General features: G+C 38.4%; 1 long non-coding RNA gene across 1 annotated transcript in view; it reads left to right on the forward strand.

Annotated features, from left to right (window-relative positions):
• Positions 1 to 676: 676 nt before the first annotated feature.
• The window catches only part of LOC139796325 (uncharacterized), a 107,499-nt gene continuing 86,863 nt past the window's right edge, over positions 677 to 21,312 (forward strand). The window contains exons 1-2 of the long non-coding RNA XR_011725949.1: positions 677 to 751; positions 19,586 to 19,614. This is a non-coding gene — a long non-coding RNA (uncharacterized lncRNA). The remainder of the gene's footprint in view (positions 752 to 19,585; positions 19,615 to 21,312) is intronic.

Here is a 21,312-nt window from a genome sequence, read left to right on the forward strand (position 1 = left end):
TCTAATTGTTTGGATTTACTTGCATTTCTCTTATCACATTTCAGCTAAGTTGCCTCTCATGCAGTTTTAGCCACTCTGCTGCGTAATGTGACTGTGTTTTTGGAAGATATTTTTTAAAGCAAGAGATTATACAAGTCTCTACCATGCTCCAAAACCCCCTATCTTGTAAATGAACATCTCTGATTAAAGACAGCTACAGCTTCAACTGAAAAAACATAATCCTGAAATTAGGAAGATAAATTTCAGCTTTAGAGAGACCTAACTAGTACAGCAAGCTATGGAAATCATAGTCTTCAGCATAAACTTAACAAAGAAGTTTACTAATAGTGTTCTAGGATGTGGAACTTCAGGAAATGTAAGACACTCAGCTATGTAGAATTCAGAAGTTCTCCCAAAAGATGAATAAAGCACTTGAGTAGGAACCATTTTAAGATCATCAAAATTACAGGGTTTTATCAGATTGTTTTTTTGTTTTTCTTTTATTTGTTGGTTTTTTTTTTTTTTGTTGTTGTTGTTTGGTTGTTTTATTTGTTTGTTTGTTTTAAAAAACAGTAGCTCCTGATTTTAATGTAGGTTTTAGACACAGGGAAGGACATGGAATAGTATCTTTAAGGGATATAATAATATACAAAATAGATGAAAATGAAATCACAGAAATGTTTGTTCCTTTCTTGCTAGTGTCTCCTGGCTTGGATTTGAGCAACTGGACAATGAAAGAGGAAGCAGATCTGGACTTTTCTCCAGCACTCAGGTACTGGTCAGTAAAGTCTCTGACTTTAATACTGTGGACACTTTTAATACAAATGTTTGTATGTTTGTCTTAGGAATTAAGAATCATCTGAGACATATTTTAAAGTGACTTCTCAGGAACCTTGTATTAAAGCACTCTGGTGCTTTGATGGCTAGGACAAGGATACATGGAAATTTCACCATCCAGTCAGCGCAGTGCAAAGACTTTGTCTTCAGTAGAGCCAACAAAAGGGATTACATTTCCTTAGGTAGCCAGCATACCTCAGCAGGCTCAGCAGGATTTATCTGTTGCTCTTTTCTCTGTTGAAGACCCCTATTGTCTCCTTTAAGGCTATCTTCGGGTCTGAGCTTTTTCTGCATTCCTGCTTTGCCCTGACTCATTAGGGATCCCTCACCCTTTGCACTTTTCAGGCAATCATTACTTCAGAAAGATTTCTGAGTCCCAAGAAATGTATAATAGAGGGAAATTTATAGAGAAGGAAAGGGAAATAGGACCTTTGGCTGGCTCTCTGCTTTTTTATTAGCAAATACCCTTTGGTAATGAATACTACAAGGGGGCTTCATTAAGGTCTAAGAGGAGAACAGCATGGAAGTTAATCACCTGGAGCCAAGAATCTGTATTTTCCCTTCAGCAGCCCTGTACTATGCTTTAAAGGCAATCAATGAAGAGTGGTCTGGCAAACATTCAATCTTTCCTTGAAATGTTCAGTGTAATTAGAGCCTCTCCTGTCTGTCATGAGAAGACAAAGTGTTTGTGGACCATTAGCAGTTGAATACTGTAGTATGTCTTCAGCCTTTATCATAATTATATTATCAATATTCATGGAAATCTCCCAAACTGAGAAATGGGAATTTATTACTAAGCTAATTGCTTGGTAATGAATTGCTGTTGTTCATGGAGAAAAACTCTGTTTCTTTTTTCCCCCCTTCATTCTCTTCAGGGCCCTCAGTATTCACAATGCAAATACAAATCAACTTAGAAGCTTTCTGTAAAAAGAGTAATCTATTCCATGGCTGTGTCTAATTTTTGTTTCTAACTAGGGATATGAATCACTGTGGAAGGGAGTAACAAAAAGACAATCCAACTCTGTCCAAAATTATCTGGTTGGAGAGACAGAGATGTCATTACTTTTGGAAAAGCTATTATCAGCTGCTTATGGGAAAAATGATTTTGGAGTTTTTCTTTGCTTATACTCTCTGTTGAAGCTTTAAAGCCATTACGCCTTTGCATGTCACTCTTGACTGGTAACTATAAGTCACAAGGTGATTCCTATAGTGCAAAGGCATTCTCTAGCCTTAGTTCAGCAAGAATGCCAGCAGATGTGTATGTGTGTGGGATGGAGAGGTGGTGGAAGGGCTGATTTGGGTTTAGGGAGCAGTAAGAAATGCTTAATCACTTTTGGAATGTCTCAATAGTATAAAATTTGTCACTGCAAACCTTTGAAAAAAGATAAAGAAGTTTGACTCTCTACAACTACCTGAAAGGAGGTTGGAGCCAGGGGGGGGTTGGTCTCTTTTCCCAGGCAACTCTCAGCAAGACAAGAGGGCACAAGAGGTCTCAAGTTGTGCCGGGGGAGGTTTAGGTTGGACATTAGAAAGAATTTCTTTACGGAGAGGGTGATCAGACATTGGAATGGGCTGCCCAGGGAAGTGGTGGATTCTCCATCCCTGGAGATATTTAGAAAGAGACTGGATGTGGCACTCAGTGCCATGGGCTGGGAACTGCAGCGGGAGTGGATCAAGGGTTGGACTTGATGATCTCTGAGGTCCTTTCCAACCCAGCCAATTCTATGATTCTATGACTGAAACAGACAGTTAATTGTCTTGAGTAGGAAAACAAGTGGATGGATTAGTTTTTTCTGTTTGCTTTGTCAATTCCAAAGCAGCCACTGTTTTATAATATTCACTCATAATGTAGTGTGTGTGTGAAGTTACAATAACAATGTTTATTATAGAAGGCTGACCAGGTTTGGAGTCTGCTCCAAATAAAGCAAATTGTCTGCAAAGGACCTAGCATGCTAAGAGAAAAAGAAAGCACATCTCTAGGCCAAGTTGAACTAGAAGTTTTGGATGATGTGCCAAACATCCACACTCATTCCAAGGTGAGTGTGTGGAAAATGTATAAAAATTGCAGGTTTCAGTGATGCTGCAGTTATTTATACCAGGTAAAGGTTTAACCTAAATTATCCAGTTGCATTATGCTATCATTCTATAAAGCATTAAACAGGGATTACTAGGAATACCTTCCTATTTAGTCCATTAGATCAAGGAGACTGGGACATAGGAATTGGTATGTTTGGTTTTCACTGCCTTCTGTCGTGCTGGCTTGTGCTAAATTTCATATCAATGGTGTGAAATACCTTCTAGAATGGAACAGGACATGCCAGGTCCCTACTTTAAAGAAAAGGTGTGTGTTGCTGTATGTTGCTGCTAGTTAATTAATCCACACCCCATGTTTATTATCATAATATGCCTACTTGTTATTAATCTCGTGTTCCTTTTTGGAACACGTGTCTGATATAGTCAGACACTCAGTTCCAAGTAAGACCCATTTAACTGTTCCCCTCCTTGGCCTGATATAGAGATCAAGTACTTTATCTTTTGTGTGTGCCAGGTACTGTTCACAGTAAGTATGTTTAAGCTCTCTTGTATTGATTTGCAGCCTTTCTATCAGCTCCCCAGACATGGCAACTTCTCTTTTCATGAAGTCCTCTATGTAAATGTTCCTTGCTTCTTCTCTTACATTGTTGTGTGCTCTGTCACAGTGTGCTGTCCCTGGCTTCTCTGTTGTTGTTCCCCTCACTGAAGAGTGTTCCTTGGTGAAAACATTTTTTATTTTCTTCCCTCCTATTTTTGGTGACTTCTGATGTATAAGATGACTTCTCTAGGGTTTTGCTTGCTTTTTTTTTTTTTTTTTTTTTTCTGTCTGGCTAGCCCATATTGACTTTCTTGGACATTAAAGATGCTTAAAAGCACTTTGAGAAACGTACTCAGAACTCTTAATTTCCTAAATGGTGTTGTCAGCTTTCTTTTCTGCACTTAGACAATTCCTATTGCCTGTAGGGGCTGGGAGCATGGAACTGCTTTAGTTTTCTTTCAAAATGTTTCAATATTATTGCAGAGAAGTCCATGCATGAGCATCAGGTAAAGCTCTGACAGATCCCTATGCAAGGGGTACAAAGAATCGTCACTGCTTGGGGACACTTCACAAGGGCCACTGTAGGAGACTGAATATCTCCAAGAATCTGGTCAGGGTATTCAGCCAACTTGCATATTCTGACCTGACTCAGGGCAGTATTTGTGGTGCTGAGGTTTGTGTTGGTTTCCTGGGCTTTGTCAGTGAACCAGAGCCAGAAGAGCTACAGTAGGAGTCGTGTGTTGGTAATGGAGGGAGGGGAATGGTGTTAGAGCTGGCAGCAGAGTCCAGTGCTGGTCTGCTTGCAGCTCTCTGGCTGTTCTCCCAAAACTGATCCTTCCTATGGCACTGACTTGGCCTTTGCTGTGTTTTGGTGCTGCAGTGTCTGAGGTAACTCAAGGAAGATTATTGGTAGGGTAGACTTTTTTAAAAGTTTTGATGTGTGACTGAGTTTGGTTTATCAGTTTTAACTCAGGATTAACAGGTTATTCAGAGGATTTCTGTGGGATTGTAAACTAAAACCTGTTCTGTTTTATTTTAAACAGGACTTTCAGGATGTTACTGGCATTTTTTTTTAGTTGGTTTTGTTTTGTTTTTTGTTTTGTATTTTTTTTTTAGTTTTCTGTGATAAGGTCACATCTGGTTAAAGGAAGTGCCTTGCTGTTGAAACCCAAAGATCAATAAATAGCATTTTTTTTCTGTGGGCTGATAAGAGTAAAAGGGTTAATATTTATATCTCATAGCATACTCAAAGGTAAGGCACAATGATCATGTAAACTATGAAATAACAGTGTCACTGGAACTGAGGGATGAGTTAATAACTTTTACTTTTAATATGTGGCTCCTCATGAGCACCCAGACTTCTCTTTATGGGAAAGCATTCACTTTTGGGGTTACAACTGATGTTCAAAACCACATTTGTAGGTGCAGATTTTTTCATGTGAAGTTAGGTAAAATGGCTCGAATATCCAGTAGTGGTTTAACCACTACAGTACAGTAAGAAATAGACTTACACCTGTATGATGCATATTGAGGGATCTTTCCTCTCTGTCTACATCTGATCTGCAGATACAGATGTGAGTTCTCTATAACCTCCCATTTTTCTTGCTAGGCTGAAAATTGGGAAAAATCTTTCTTTTTTTGTTTAGCTTCAGTGAATGTTTATTTCTGTTTTTAAAGGTGGTGGGTTTTGCTTCATTTTTAATATTGTGTTTTGAGAGACTGTGAACACATACCTAAGAGACATAATTAAAATGCTTAGCTACACTATGTCTTGGTTTATATTTTTGCAAAGAAAAGTTTGCAGATTGTGTATCTTGAAGTATCACTCATGATGCCTTTGTAAGCAGCATCTGAAAGGTTACTCCTAGAGCCTGGCTAAATATTACCAGCTCTTTAGGGAGAGTGACAGATATCCACTGATGTGGAGCTGAAAGCTTTTAATCTTTTAAGTCTAGTAAACCTTCTGATAATAAATAAGAAATACTTTGCATCTACTGTTTCATTTTATGCCCGAAAGTGCACCTGCTCACCTGTACTTTACAAGCAAAAATAAACATTAGCAGCTTCTTGCTAGTACTCTAAACCTCTTGGGAACATCAAGTTTCAGGAAAAAAGTATTTAAGTCAGTGCATGGATTAGCTTTCAGAATCACAGGGGGTGAATGGCTCAGGAGAATGGTGTGAGAGAGTGAACCTTTGGCTTCTTGCTTCTGTCAGGAGCAACTGAAATTTTACATATCTATATATCTATATCTATCTATATATATCTTTATCTATCTAGATATCTAGATCTGTATCTAGATCTATCTATATCTATATATCTATATATCTAGATATATCTTTATATCTCTATCTATCTATCTATCTATATCTCTATATAGATATCTATATCTATATCTATCTTAAGTAGATATAGATATAGATATCTATATAGAGATATAGATAGATAGATATATCTATATATATAGAAATATATCTAGATCTATATATCTAGGAATATAGATATATATCTAGATAGAGATAGATCTGTATCTATATAGATATCTATACTTATATCTATCTCTGTCTATATATCTATCTATATCTAGATAGATATCTATATCTAGATAGATATATAGATATAGAGATATATATATAGATTGATATAGATATAGAGATATAGATAGATATCTAGATAGAGATAGATATATAAATATATATAAATAAAGATCTAGATACATATCTAGATATCTAGATAGATAGATATAGATAGATATATATAGATAGATATCTGTATTTACAATATAGATATTTTAGATGAATACCTGAATAAACAAATAAAAATTTAGAAACTTGGAGCTGTTCAACAAGCCTGGGGCAGCAGGCAGTCTTTCCAACCTTGCTTGGAACGGTGCTGATTATTATCACCTGTGTCACAGCCTGTACCAATTATTATTTTATATTTTGTTTAGGAGGAAATCTGAGCCAATATTCACCCCACAAATTGCAAAAGTAACCTGTTTTGAGAGTCAAACAAATTAAAAAAGTTTATTTAAGGGAAAAAGAACACCGCGGTGATAATGGGTCGCAGGAAGGAGTTAATAGTGGGAGAAAAAAAACAGGAAAACAGGTTTTTAAGCAGATGAATCACCCCGAGAGACAGCTTTTAGGAAAAGAAAAGGAAAACTAAAAGAAAGGGAACAGAGTATCAGGTTTGTCACCCTCAAGGTCTCCAGGGAATCTCTGCCTAGTGTCCGTGGTTTCTGTACTCGCTGGAGCCAATGGTGGAAGGAAGGAAAGAGTTTGCATGGAAAGTGAAACCCCCCTCACCCCCACGCTGCTGCTACTCCACAGTTTTCTCCATTTTCCTCTCAATTTTATAGTAAAAAAATTCTGCTTCTCATCCGTTATTGCCAGAGATGGCAAACTGGTAACTGCAGGCCTATCCTTTGGTATTCAGGCATTCCAAAAATTCCTTAGTTCTTTTGACACTAATGTGAGTGACCCGCCTGGCAACTCTGGATCAGGAGCAGTTCTAATGAGCATTTTATCTGGGCAGTCCTGCTACTTTAAGGTAGCTGTTGCCTAACCAAAAGGAGAGAGGTCTGTTGCTGAAAATAACTTTTGAAAAGCGTGTAGACAGAGCAAAGCGCTTTGCTGATTCAAAAGACAATTTTTTTCCTAATTTTTAAATTATTATTTTTTAATTTTTCTAATTTGCTGGTAGTCCAGCAGTAATAATTTACCAATTAAATTTCATGGGGATGAGATAAGAGTTTGTGGTCAAGTATATAAATTAAAATTATTGTGTCTTATGAAAGAGACACAGAAAACCCACAGGGTATTGTTTATAGCTCCAAAGCAATTTAAATACTGTGATTTAGCTTAACTGATATGATTCACAGAGGGCTGTCAGAAGGAGAAGGAAAAAAAAAAAAGCAGAAGGTACTAAATTAAATGAGGTGTGACATCTGCTTTTATATTGGTGGAAAAAGTGGGATTAAGTTTAGAGGTACATTGGTATGACTGCTAAATTCAGAATTTCAAATCTGATATTAGAAATTATGTTGGAGGTGCTGTAAAAACAGAAGGAAAAAAAGTGATTTGAGATAAATAGGCTACTCTCACAATCAGCCTAATCACATATCCTAGTGCTTGAAGCCTTACTCTCATCTCCTTTTGAGGGTCACTCTTAAGAGCTGCATTTAAAATGGGGGGGAAAAAAAATGCATGTTTTGGCTCTGCCATTGCATTTCATATTTTTCAACAACTTGGTAAATCTGTTATGTTTCAAATTTAAATACCAGAGAACTGGTTCTCTACTTAGGAAATGAGACCAACTGTGGATGGTGAATCGTGTCTAAAGGGAGAAACTGGACTCCTGTGTGACCTCTTTCTATAACTAGTTCAACAAGTAAACACACAGATGTATATATATATATATATAAAAAGCACCTTTTGTTACCAGAGAAAGCTAATTAAACTTTTTCTCCTCATTTTTCCTCTCTGTAAAAATCACATGCAGTAACTACTTGGCATCATATTTCTCAAGTGGTTTCTACCATCAGAAAATGATTTATTAACTAGAGTTCCGCTGCTTTTTGCTTTTGTTGCTGTTGACAAAAGGCACGTTTAAGCATGTTAAATTGGCTTAGTGCAGTGGACAAAAATGATGGCTAAGAGTAGCAGAACTTGCTGCCAACACATATTTCTTCTCTTTACCATTTATAAGGAATAGTTAATCTGACCTCAAAGAAAAGAAACATATGCTCCAGCAGATAAGGTGCTAGAGATGAATAAATCTGTCTGCTATGGAGCATTTGTTGGAATAGGAGAGAGACTATAAAAAAAAATGGAGCATGAGGGAAGAAAGACTTAAGACAGTCAAGTTCCAGAAGGAAAAAAAAGAAGTAAATGTGGGAAATGGCAAAAATAATGGAATGAAAGAAGAGAGGATGGATTAATGAGAGGGAAGGTAAAGAAGTGGGTTTGTTGGAAGTCAGCACTCTCTCTAGGGCATTACTTCTTGTTTAGCTCTTGGTAGTAGTTCTGGTCTGGGGCTTCAGCAGCTCACAGCTTGACCCACAGCACAGAATGGATTTTCTAAAGGTTTGGGCTAGAAACCAGTTCTGCTACTTGAGAAGAATAGTTTTGTACTTGCATAGAGCACTCTGTCAATAGGATCTCCTGGCCTCAGTATTACATGCAGGTACATGCATATTTTTTTAATGGATTATTTTCATTTCACTTGAGTGCAAAATACACATAATGGTAGAAGGATTACTGGTCTGGCTAGAAGCTTGAGATAAAGTTTAGGTTTTTACAAAGGAGGAAACAGAAAAGAAAGAGAGTGAAAAGAACATTAATCTGAAACACAAATCTGGGTGGCTGTGTAGAGACAGAATTTCATATCCAGGCTGCTGGCTTCAGACTCCTTCAAAGGTGGTTGTAAAAATAAATGAGCAAGATGATAGTGTTGATGGACCTGGTATCTGGACACTGGAACCTGATCTAAATTCCAGTTTATTTTAAGCAAACTGCTTCTGATCTCTCTAGTGTAGGACATGAAATATGCCAAAAATATATTGTGTAGACACAAAAGGAAAAACCTTTCTCATACATGGAAGTCAAAATATTACCACTTCCCCTACATTTTAACTGTTTTGCCTGCTTTTAGTATGAGAGAATCACTGTGAACTTTTGGTATTTTCAATTCATTCCATGCTCGTTGGGTATGGTTTTCCTCCAAATGGTAAATTTTGCTTACCAATAGCTTGAAAATATGATTAAAAAAATTATTTTAAAATGTTTCAGCTACATACTGAATTTCGGTGATTGAGCTTGTTAATAAATTTATTTAGAAAATAATTAAAAAAAACCCCAAAAAACCCCCCTTAAAATTAATATAGGGCCGAAAGTGAATGTACAAACTTGTATTTGTACTTGTTTGAAAATTCAGCTGAAAATTTGTAGCTTTGGTTTTTTCAGTTTGAGTAAAGGCTGTGGCTACGGGTAATGTGACCTGTGTAAGAGATGTGTGTAGCACAAAATAGGATGTGGGGGCTGTGGACATCTCAGAGTCCTGAGAGCTTAGTGACCACTCTTTTCTCCACGATGGGGCTGACTGTTGATTCTCTTGGAAGGGACAGCATGGGAGGCTCTTCTCTTCATCACACAGAAGTTGCATCCCTTGGGTATTTGCAGGCTGTGGTTTTAATTCTGAAGGCCCTTAATGTAGTTTGTAAGGTTTCAGATCTGCACTGGTCTTTCCTTCTCCTGCCTTTTTTTTTCCCCAGTAATTCTGCTAATACGTTGCACCTTTTGGGAGCTAACATTTCAGTCCTTTCATAAATACCAAGGGTAAGAAATCAGCAAATGTAAGTTTAAATATGAATTTAAATAAGTAGTGTGCAGGTAATACTGAAGTCACTGTGCTATTCAGATGGTTAAACTTTTAAATACTTTATCGGTGGTAGGCAGTAAAGCCAATAAAATAGACATTGTCTACCTAGAAAGAGATCTGGATAACTTCCATGAGAGGGAATCAAGATTTTGTTTTTGAAGCTGGCTTGTGAATGGCTTCTGGACAAGCAACTGGTAGTGAAGAGGAGAAGAGAGCTGCCCCATACCTGAAATAGTGGGCTCTGTAACCCTCTGTGGGTTGTCTGCAAATTGCAGTCAGTGGAATATTAACAACGAAATCAAAGCAAAAAAGCAGCAAGGCAATAAAAATAATTGTTGATAATCAGCAGCAAGCTTGGGTCAGTCCCTAAGGATGATACAGACTAAGGCTAAGACAGAATTAATGTTTTCATGTTAATAGTTTGGGTTTTTTTAGCTTGTTTTCTACTGGAAATGTGACCATGCCACATTGTTGGCAGCTGTGAGCAGACTATGGTTAAGCAAAGTGACATTTAAGGAAAAGAAAAATTGCCCTGAAAGACAGACATAAACATTCAGACTTGCTGACAGGCAGATGTCACTGAAATCCCTCACTCAGTGACCCAACCCCTCACATCAGCAGCCATCCAAAGCCAACTGAGAAGGACCAGACAGCAAAGCCTGGCTGCAGGTACTGGGCTGCCCTGTCAGGACAATTCAGGCTGACTGCATGGTTCAGCACTATCCAGGGAGGAAAAAAGGAAGAGAAACATGATTTTTGCTGGCAAATTTAACTTTCAACTCCAGTATTAAGAAAATTAATGTTGGTAATAAAGGAGTAGAAAATCAGAAAACTCCCATTGCTAAGACTGGTGCTTGATAAAATAGGAATCTGTAGAACAGGTACTGGCACCCTCATGGTATTTCTTGCCAATTCAAATTGGCATTTAGCTATGAAAAAGCAACAAAAACTACAACATGTGATGTGCCAGAATTTCAGTCTGATCTTACTTAGCTAAAACTTTTTTTCCACTGGTGATTACTGGCAGACACAAATGCTTGATAAATTGCAAATATATGTACTGCATCGTATCTGCAAATAATTACTCTGGCATTTCAGTGGCAGCACCATTTTCTCTGTCAAAAGGCTGCTTGCTCAAAAATAGGGACTGAATTTAGTAAAATCTGGGTTTAGCTAAAGTCAGAGCAGAAACTGAGGTGAATATTCCACTATTTGATTTTTTCAATTGTGTGGTTCCATGGTGCTGAAACTTTCTGTATGCAAGCGCCCAGTTATTGCTATTTGGTGTATGGGATAGATGGAAAAATGAAGGGAATCAAATCAATAAGTTGTTCTGAATTGTCTTGGCACTATTAACTCAAAGAGCTGGTGCCTTTTCTTTGCTAAATTTATCTATACAGCCATCTCAGATTTGTCAAATCTGCTCATGTGGTGGAAGTGGCATTGACTGAGATCTTAACTGAAGGTTCTGGGACTCTCAGGATCTTTATTCCCAGAACCTGACTGTAGGAGTAGACTTTTTACAGTGTAAACCCTTTTTGCATTGCTTCTTCACCAGGCTGCAGTGAGGAAGCAATGGGATTTTCTCCAGCAGTGGAAGGGGTGCATCCCTAATGGTTCTCTACTCCCCCAACCAGTGTTAATGTATGCATTGCAGAAGTGTATGAATCTATTCTGATTTTCAGAACTATGCATAGTCTTGAATTAAATTTATTTTATTACTTGCAGTTGTCTCTTTCTCTGCATTCTCCTTTCAGTAAATGAGAACGCATCTGATCACGTCTTAGACCACTCCTCAGGGACAGGAAGGAATCTTCCCTTTGAGGAAAGGCTCAGTTTGCTTGCACAGTTCTTTAACAGGCATAAAAGACAAAGAGAGAAAGGTGGATTTCTAAAACAGCAGAGACCAATCTGCTTTGCAATGTCCCTCCTTTCACTATGGAAGATCTACCTTCTACATTCTATTTTGTCACAGATTTGTCCCAAGTCTGTTGTTTGGGCTGGTTTTTTTTGTTGTTGGGGTTTTAATTATATTATTATTATTATTATTATTATTATTATTATTATTATTATTATTATTATTATTATTATTATTATTATTATTATTATTATTTTGTTATTTTCCTGCTCTGTATCTTTGGTTGTGGCAGCGCAGCCTTTCTTAAAAACAAAACAACCTTCCTGAACATGGCAACTCTGATAAGAAATACCTTTTCTGAAGCATGTTTTTCTTCTCTTTTCTTTTCTTTTTTTTACTCTTCTTCACTCCCTCACCCCAGTTTCCCAGCTGTCAAACCTGGCATGGTAACATGGTGTGTCAGGTTGCATCAGTCACTTTGTCCTCTGTGACATCCTGGCTCCAAAGTAAATGTGGCTGATGCGAGGTGATGGTGTCACATCACAACTGAGGCCTCAGCTGGAGGAGCCTGAACAATTCTCTGAACCATCATTAAATATCACACGGGATGGAGATGCCTTACATCCCTCTCTTGCTCTCCAGTTCCTTTCACGCTATGTGTTTTGCTGGCTGTGTCACCCAAGTTAGCCTGGTGGTAGCTGAAGAAGTTTTGGAGGCATGGAGAAAGGAGCTCTGGAGCATCTGGATTGATGGTATAAATGTATTCACGGGATACTGGAGTTGCTTTGAGTCAGATGACCCTTGTGCCCTTTCTCTCAACATAGTCTTAACTAGTTAGAGCCATCATCTTGTGAGCTGTTCCTTACAATCAGGGGAATGAACTAAAAAAATTCTCCCAACCTTCCCTCAGGCACTGTCAGAGGTCCCCAGCTTGTAATGTCACTGAATAGCAACAGGCATCTCCAGCTTTTTCTGTGTAAAAGGAGCAGAAGTATGTGTTGCAGAGCTGGAAAAGCAAAAGTCTGAAACAGTGATTGCCCTTGTTAACCTTCCAATTGTATTTAAAGTAAATGATGGGTGAGATTCCCTTGCTGCCATACTCCTTTGTGCTTGCCTGCAGCAGCTGTAGGAAGTCTCCCTACTGTGTATCACAGATATATTTGCTCTAAAAGAGTGCTTTGAACAGTTATGCAGGATGGGTTTCACCACTCAGGTGGGTTTCACCTTTTCATATGAGTGGTTGCTATCCAAATTATGTTTTGTTTTTGGTTTTTTTTTTCTTCTTTTCTGATTGACAGTGATACAGTGCTCACTGGCAAAGTTCCCCATGTGGAAAAAACCATTATTCTGCACATCTTCTAATAAAGCTGTGGATTTCTTTCCTCCTAGTACATCACTGGTAAATAAGACAATTTTGGGAATGGGAAGGCAGCATGCTACTTTTTACTGCTAGGAGAAAATGGACGAATCATTCTTTTTCTATTCCTGACTCATGTCCCTGTTGGAAAATTCTCCTCACCCTCAACTCCAAACACAGCATTTAACTTGAACTTCCTTTTAGCTTGACATTTATTTTTCCTTCTTTTTTCAGCTCTGTCATCTATGCCTATAAAATGAAATACTTCCCATTTTCTGCGTCTTCTTTTGGTGCTTTTCTGGGCCATGATTTAGGTTTTGCTGGCTTCCTGATCCATCTCTGGCTTCCTGATCATCCTCTTTCTGCCCAAAACCCATTTCTTTTAGTTCTGCAGCAGCTTTCTCAGGCCCTTGGTCCTTTTCTCTGAGTACATGAAGTGCTGAGCTGGTGAGAAAGCTGAAATAGTTTGGATTGCAGAGCTTTCTACTAAACTCTCTCCTCAACTCTCTCCTCCCTCCTTCTTCAGCCCTCCCCAGTCACAGTTTACCTGTGTACACTGGAAGGAGTTGAGCTGTCTTTTTTCTGTATTTTCCAAAGACTTGCACATTTATGAAGAGAAAATTAGTCCTTGCTTCTGCCTCTCTGCCTTAACTCTTGCTGGCTGCTGAGCATTACAGGCTGGAGAGACAGAGAAGTGTTTCCTTAGGAAACACCAAGTTATTAGCAACTTATCAGCAACTATGCTCATCCTTATTTTTAAAAATTTAAGGAAAGAGTCCATACATTGTCTCGTGTTGCACTTTCCTAATCTCCTTCCAAAGTGCTATTTCTCATTTTTCCAGAACTCTGACATTTTCTTTACCCAGGAAAATATCCCTTGTAGCTCACTGGGTGCTCCAGAGTCCGCAGCTTCACAGAGTAGTGAAAGGCACACCAAAGAAAGGCAGTGCTGATTTTTCATTTTTCCCATATCCAATCAGATTTATGAGCCTCTGTTACAGATACTGACAGGCTCTATTAAATTTGGGCTGCCTTTGGTCTCTTGTCTGGGAAATACTCTGGGGAGATGGGCAAGGATGGGGCACAGGGCAGTCCTAGGGCTTGCCAAGTTGGGATCTGGTGGGGCTGTGCAGTCGGCGAGCAGGATGGCGAGTAGCAGTCTGTATAGGGGATGATTAGGGGATATCAGTCTCTCTCTCCAGTCTGCAGAGTCAGTTTTCTGCTTGACTGCACTCACCACCTTCCCCCTGCCCCTCGGGGAATTGCCCTCTTATTACCACAATTACAATCTGTACACATTTCATTAAACTAATACCAGCTTCGTGCAGGCTTTCCCCACCAAAGTGCACAGCTGGAGGCCCATTTCTTTTCCTCAGCTTAAACACTTTGACAGGTTAAGAAAGCTATTCTGGCTGAATAACAGGTGTTGCAAAACAATGTGCATTTGATGTTTAAATGAGAGAGCTGCTTTATTGACTGCCTTTATTGCGGCAAAGAGTCTCCTTTTTCAAGATGACTGGATTTTTATTGGTTTTACTGCTTTTTAAAGTGTATTCTGTTGTTTCAGAATCGGTCCAGAGTGACTCTCTGCAGATATTTGTTATTCTAATGTCTTTTTTTATTTGCACTCCTTTACCTTCTCATCCAGGTGAAAGACACCAGTGCTAAATAGAAAAATTTTATTTTGTCTCTGCCTCATGTGAGTACTAAGTGCTTCTTGTTCCTGGGCAGCTCCCACTGGAGCCATTCTGCTCTATTACTTTGTCTTAGCTTATTATTTCTAACCAGACTTCATTTTCTTTCCACCTACCTATGTAGCAGACAATATATATGTAATGTATCTAACACTTCTATGTATTTTGTAGCTGGGCTTTAGAATGGCTTGCAAAGATTTTCAGAACATTGCAGGGGACTTTGGCATATGCTGCTTGCTGACTTCCAGTGGCCCAAATCAATCATGTTTGTTTGGGTATCTCAGTATATTTTTTCAGTCTTCGGTGCTATGCAATATGATTAATATAGTGTGTTTGCAGATGATCTCACAAGTAGCATGGCTCTGTTAAAGGAATCTGTGAGGATCTGGAATTCAATGCAATGTGGTTTAATTAAACACAACCAATGCATTGTAATTGAAATCTTAAAAAGATAAAAAGAGGAAAAGTTAGAATTCTCAACATTCAAAATCAAAGTCCTCTCTAAGAAAAAAATATTCTCCCCCTCATACCCGCACATGGCACTCAAGCTGAATTTAGGAAAGCTTTAGGCAGTCAGGAGAGAACTTTCTCCCACTTCCACAAGTAGGTTTTGCCTGATGTAGGCAGTATTAATAAGGACCAGGAGAAAATAAGTGCAGTAGTAGAGTGAGGACATAAAACCATAGAATCATAGAATTGCTCAGGCTGGAAGAGACCTTCAAGGTGATAGAGTCCAGCCTTGTCCTAACCCTACCCTATTCCAAATGATCCACCACTACTGTAGGGGTTATGTTAATAATAATAGATTAAACACCTATTACTTTTTTGTCCTGCTAACAATTTTGTCTTCTAAAATTACACAAGTGGAAACTAATAACATGATGTTATAGCATCCAGAAGTTGAGAGGGGCTAAAATCTTGTGTTGGGAAGGAAGGGAGAAATCCATTCAAGCCAGCTTCATTTGTGTGAAATCTTTTCCCTGCCTGTAATTCCTTCCACAAATCAGGCACTGAAGCAAGGTCTGGAATACTGAGAAGGCAGGGAGAGTGGGTGTCTGCTCTGGGGGAGCTGGGTGCAGACCTGGGGAAGTCTCCCAGGAATTCTAGCTAGCTGGCCTTATTACACCATTTTTTCTGATGTGACTGATGTGAATACCATATGAATTATGTGCAACACCAAAGTGCAAGTAGAAGGAAAATTGTGTGTAGATGAAAAAGAAGGAGGGAAAGCAACTAGCTGTCACCACCACCATATATTTTTCACAGTAGGCAAAAAATTACTTCTGTGATCCTCTGGAAAATTACCTGTAATAGAGGAATTAGCTGTTTCTCATCATTGTACAGATACTGGATTTATTTACATTTCTGACAATGCTGAAGAAAAGTGAAAAGCTAATTGATACATGATTTTTTTCTGTAAATGACTGTCCACAGCTGAAGAAGCCTGTCAGAATGTTGTCAGGAGAGAATTGTGCTGTTTCTTTTGTTGCCTCTTCTCTCCCGTGTTCACAAATCAGCTCCTGAGTGTTAGCACTTTGAGCTCTTGCCAGGCTGCCTGTTGAAAAGCTTGTGTCTCAGTTAATGTGCAGTTGTCTTAGTGGACCTAATATTCAACACGGCCCTTACAGACTGCAGTAACAAAAGGAAGAAATTTTGGATGCCTAATGGAATCATGCTCCATTTGGACTGGCTTCTGTGTACACTGGAGCCTATCTAGGTCCATAATGATTGGAGTGAATCTAGGTTATGTTTCCTCTTCTGCTGCTTCTAAATAAAACAAAACCAATATTTTCCTCCGAGATAAATTTACATTTACTGTTTAGCTATTCTTGCTTTCTGAAAAAAAAAAAAAAGCCCCTCTCAGTTAATACTGGTGGATGAACAACCATGGTGGTCTGCAATTACCATCCTTCCATTCAATATTTGAAAGCGTAGAGCTGGGATCAAGAGACGGACAGGAGGCTAACAAGTTCTAGCTACTCCTTCCTCTCTCAACCTGTCTTAAATGTGCAACTTCAGTTCAAGACAAACAGGGGAGATGCTCAGGCCAGGACTGAGATGAGATAGCAAGAGGGGTGGAGGGGCAGAAATATCTGGGAAGGAGAGAAGGTATCGTGTGTGTGTTGCAAAATGCAAAGAGAAGTACAGTAAGTGAAGAAAGGCATGTTAGGTGATTTTCATTTGGTTTTATTTCTCTGATGGTTTTCTGTGAAGAGCAAATTCTAATAGGAGAGATGACTGAAATGGTAGAATCAAAACATTGATACGAAAACCTAAGTACTGTAAATACAAGTGATTGCAAATAAAATAGAAAAAAAAATTAAGTATCTCAGTAGGAGCTTGGGAAAGAGTTGACAGGGGGAAGGAAAAGAAATGGTAATTCCAAAGTTAGCTTTTTAAAAACGTCTTTGTTTCTTTGGGTATTTTTAATACTTAAGCCACTGTTTTTTTTCAACTTTCCCCCTTCCCCAACATAAGGTTTCATTCTTCCACAGGTCTTACAGGTCTTTTGACCACTGTGGTATTTTTTCCCCTTCAAAACACTTCCCAACTTGGATTATAGCCACCAGCCCTTTCACTTTTATCTCCAGCATCTCATGGAAGGTCTAGAAATCATTTTTCTTGATAACACAATTCTCAGTGTAAAAAAGCCTTTACTGTTTACATTTCACATGCTTATTCCCTTTCTTAATCCCTTTTTCTATGACCCTGTCATTCCCATATTTCTTATCAGGTGGCTTGTTGGCTTTTGCTGTGAGAAAGTGAATTGTGGTCGGGTGATTTGTACCTCTGCTTCCTTAAAATGCTTCTTCAGTGAATTGTCTGCATCTGCAGTGACCCACAGGGACCTGCCCTCTTTTTTGATTTTGCTTGGTTTTCTGGTGGAGGGAGCAACCTCTGTGACTGGAAGCAGGCGGAAAATAAACAGGATTAACAGAAGCAGGGGTCTTCAGTCTGCTTGCAGTTGATGTTGGCAGGGGTGGATACAAAGAAGCAGGAAACTTTTCTGTGCCAGGGGACAGAGCATCACAATTTTCCCCACTTGTACATATGAGCAGCACAAACTATGCTAAGGCTCATGGAAAATAAGGGGGAGAGTGGTGACAGCCAGCATGACTCCACTTATCAGCATGTGGCTGATAAGTTTGGTGGCCTTCTATGGTGTGGTTACAGTATTGGTGGATAAGGCAACTCTTGTCATCTACTTGAACTTGTACAAAGCACCTGACACTGTCCAGCATGACATCTTTGTCTGAAATTGGAGAGACATGGACTTGATGGGTGGACCACTTGGTAGATAAAGAATTGGCTGTATGGTCACACTCAGAGTCGTGGGAAACTTGATGTCCAAACCGAGAACAGTTCCAAGTGGTGTTCCTCAGGGGCTGCTGTTGGGACTGGATCTGTTTAATTTCCTTGTCAATAACCTGAATGGCACAATCCCAAGCACAGATACAGCCTGGGCAGAGGATGGATTGAGAACAGTCCTGAGGAGAAGGACCTGGGGGTCTTGGTTGATGATGTTCTTCTGTGATATTAAGACATATTTAAACTCCAAGCAGCACACAGAGGAGCTGAGGTTTGGTTTTTTTTTTTTTAGCTGACTGGGTTAATTTGACAGCACAAAGCCAAATAGGTAGTCTTGTGTGCAGCCTGATAAATGAATTATAAACAGTAGCAAACATCAGATGTGGATGGCCTATCTCTGAACTGTGTATCCTGATGTAAACAAGGTGCACATCTGATGCACAGGAAAGAAGAATCAGGCCTTGAACTCACAGAACTGAGACAAGGAAATCCATGGATTCACCAATGGGATTTTTTGTGTGAGCACCAAGTTATAGATGTTCCAAGAAGCATGGTTTAAAAAAAAATGTTGGAATGCTCTCCAAAATGAATTTATTGACAGCCTCAGCTTCTACCATGTGGAAATGAAATATCTTAGGATCCTTCATAATCATTCCAGTCAAGACTTGGAAAAAATTGCTGCTCATAAAAAGAATCTCCTAAGGGCCTTCAAACTTAATAAGCTTGTGTATGGAATTATATATTTATAAGCATCATAAAATCATAATGGCAAAATGAGTAAAAACACGACTTGAAAGCATTTTTCATCTCAATTGCAAAATTCTTTCCATAAAAAAAAAAGAAAACATGGTTCTGTGGGGTTTTGGTAGGCATATAGTATAGGTCTATCATGTATCTGTAGGCTAACATGAGAATACTTAAGGAATAGAGAAGTTAATACTGACTAAGAAGTTTGGTAAAGGGCTTAAGTGTTCTTTACCCTGTAATTTCAAACAAAATTCAGTAGCAGTTGAAAGCTAGTAGTGTTTTATACCTGATGTGAAATGTTCAGTTAATTCAGTATCTTTTTGTCCAGCATAAATATACAAAATGCAGATAGGCTGAGGGGATGCAAAGTCTTGTAGGTATTTGCCCTGGATTGCAAGTGGTTGTGAATTTATATATTTGCCCTTGTCAAATGAGAAAGTGCTCATTAAAAAGGGAAAATGAAGGTGTTTGAATGTGTTTTTTTCAGCCAGATGAGTGTAATTCTTTAATATTTTTTGTGACCAAAAGTGGACTCTGTGTTTAGCAGTTTATACAGGAATATATAAGTTGCATACAATCATGAACAATGAAGTTTAAAATAGCTTCTTAAATAGTAGAAGGCAGAGTGCTGTGGTGTAAATGTGTTCCACAAACCAGTCTGTACTATCTTTAATGGTGAATGAAAGTCACAGATATCATGACCTGACATCTATAGGTTACATTCCTTAGAACATATTTATTATGTAGATGTTGCAGGCATGTTTAAGTGTATTTCTGTGTAGCCAAGCAAAATTCATCCTTGGTGGGGTTTTTTGTAGCTAATCTCAGGCATATTTTTCATTTTGTTTCAGATGAGACTTACTGCTCAGAAGCTGCAAGGGTAAGTTTCTCTTGGACCAGACATAGTTTGTGTAAGTTTGGAAATTTAATTTGAAGTTAAAATTGCCCATACTGGGAGAAGAAAAATACTCAGAACTGTAGTCTCTGACTGTCATCTTCCTTTGTGAATCACCTTCCCAGCAGTGCATAATGATTCTTTTGGATTCATTATTGTCTTTTGCCTCTGTATAGTTTCAAAATGTTCATTATCCTGCATGCCAAGCAGTCCCAGTTAAAAGGGAAGCAGAACTGTAGCCTGCTATTAGAACTCAAGAAAAAAATATTTCAAGCTTCAGGTAATGGTTGTGAAGAAATTCAGAATAGATTCTTTAAACTGTCTAAAATATCCACGGGGATAGAATTCAGGATTTTGGCTGCAGATGGTTGTCAGGAGGAAATTAACCAGCGAAAAAACTTTCTATGGAATACTGTTTGAGAATATTGTCATTTTATTGTACAATCTGTCTTGAAAGGGGCTGTTACTCATATCCCATCCACCAAAATACATATGCTTGTTGATTCAAAAATTTGTGCTGCTTTGTTAACGTTGGAGTAGGACCAAGATTTGTGTCTGTGTGTTGAACATAACTTCTTAAAGGGAGCTCTGCTTTATTAGTTATTGTGCAGGTGATGTTAGTTGTCTCTGGTGAGGGTAGTTGTTTCTGTTTCAGCTTAGGGAAATGAATGTCTGTTATCTATTGAGAGGTTGTTGAACTGAAATGATTATAAAATGCACAATATCAGATGTCCTGGAGCCCCAGAAAATATATTAGAGTCTGTAATATTGTCTGAAGTACTCTTCTAGTATTTGGATTTTTTTTTCCAAATTAAAATATGTCTAATTTTGGTTGCAATATTTTAGCTGCAATATTTTAATTGATGCGTTTATTTTGTTTTCAAGTTTGACATTAGGCAAACATAACTTGAGGTGCTTAAAACATCATACCACAAAATTGAAACAAGGAAAGCCAAACAACATCAATAATAATAAAACTTAAATTATTGATGGAAACTCTTGGTAAAATAATCCTCAGATACACTTCTGTGTTGATTAACATGGGTCTCTTTTGAAGCAGTATCAGAAGTAACTGAGATTTTGACCCTAGGGCTTGAAAACATGTCTGTTGCAGAGTCAGCTTCCTCCTTCCAAAGGGCATGCTTTGTGTGCATTATTTAAACATCAGTGCTAAATGTAAGGGAAAACAAATTAAAAGATAATTTCAGACTCTGGCACCACAGGGAAGGGAGGCATGAAGTGTGGGAATCTTCTGCCTTTACTCTGACAAAATGGACACTTTTCTGTGAGAGAATATCTCCTTTTTCTCATCAAGCTCCCAGCTACCTGAGAGCATCTTCTCTTAGCTTCTTGTAAGCTTCCTCCAGTGAGGATGCCATCACCTCTCAGAGGACTTGTATCTCAAATTATGTATATCGATATTGTATGTATACTTGTATATGTGCATACAAATTCATACTTCTAATTCTTCAAAGTTACAAAAGGACAGTTTTCCCCCTTATTTTAATTTCTCCTTGTCAGCCTTTAACATAAATCTTTGAGATTTCTGATAACCTTATCAATACTGTGCTGTGAGCCACTATTACTTATAGTTTTTAACATTAGTCTGTTACACAGTAGTAACATCTTGAAAACAGGTGCTGTTGGCTTTTCTAATGCAGTGGCAAGGACATCTGTTTTATT

Source organism: Heliangelus exortis, chromosome 4, assembly GCF_036169615.1.
Source record: "Heliangelus exortis chromosome 4, bHelExo1.hap1, whole genome shotgun sequence".
NCBI lineage: Eukaryota > Metazoa > Chordata > Aves > Apodiformes > Trochilidae > Heliangelus > Heliangelus exortis.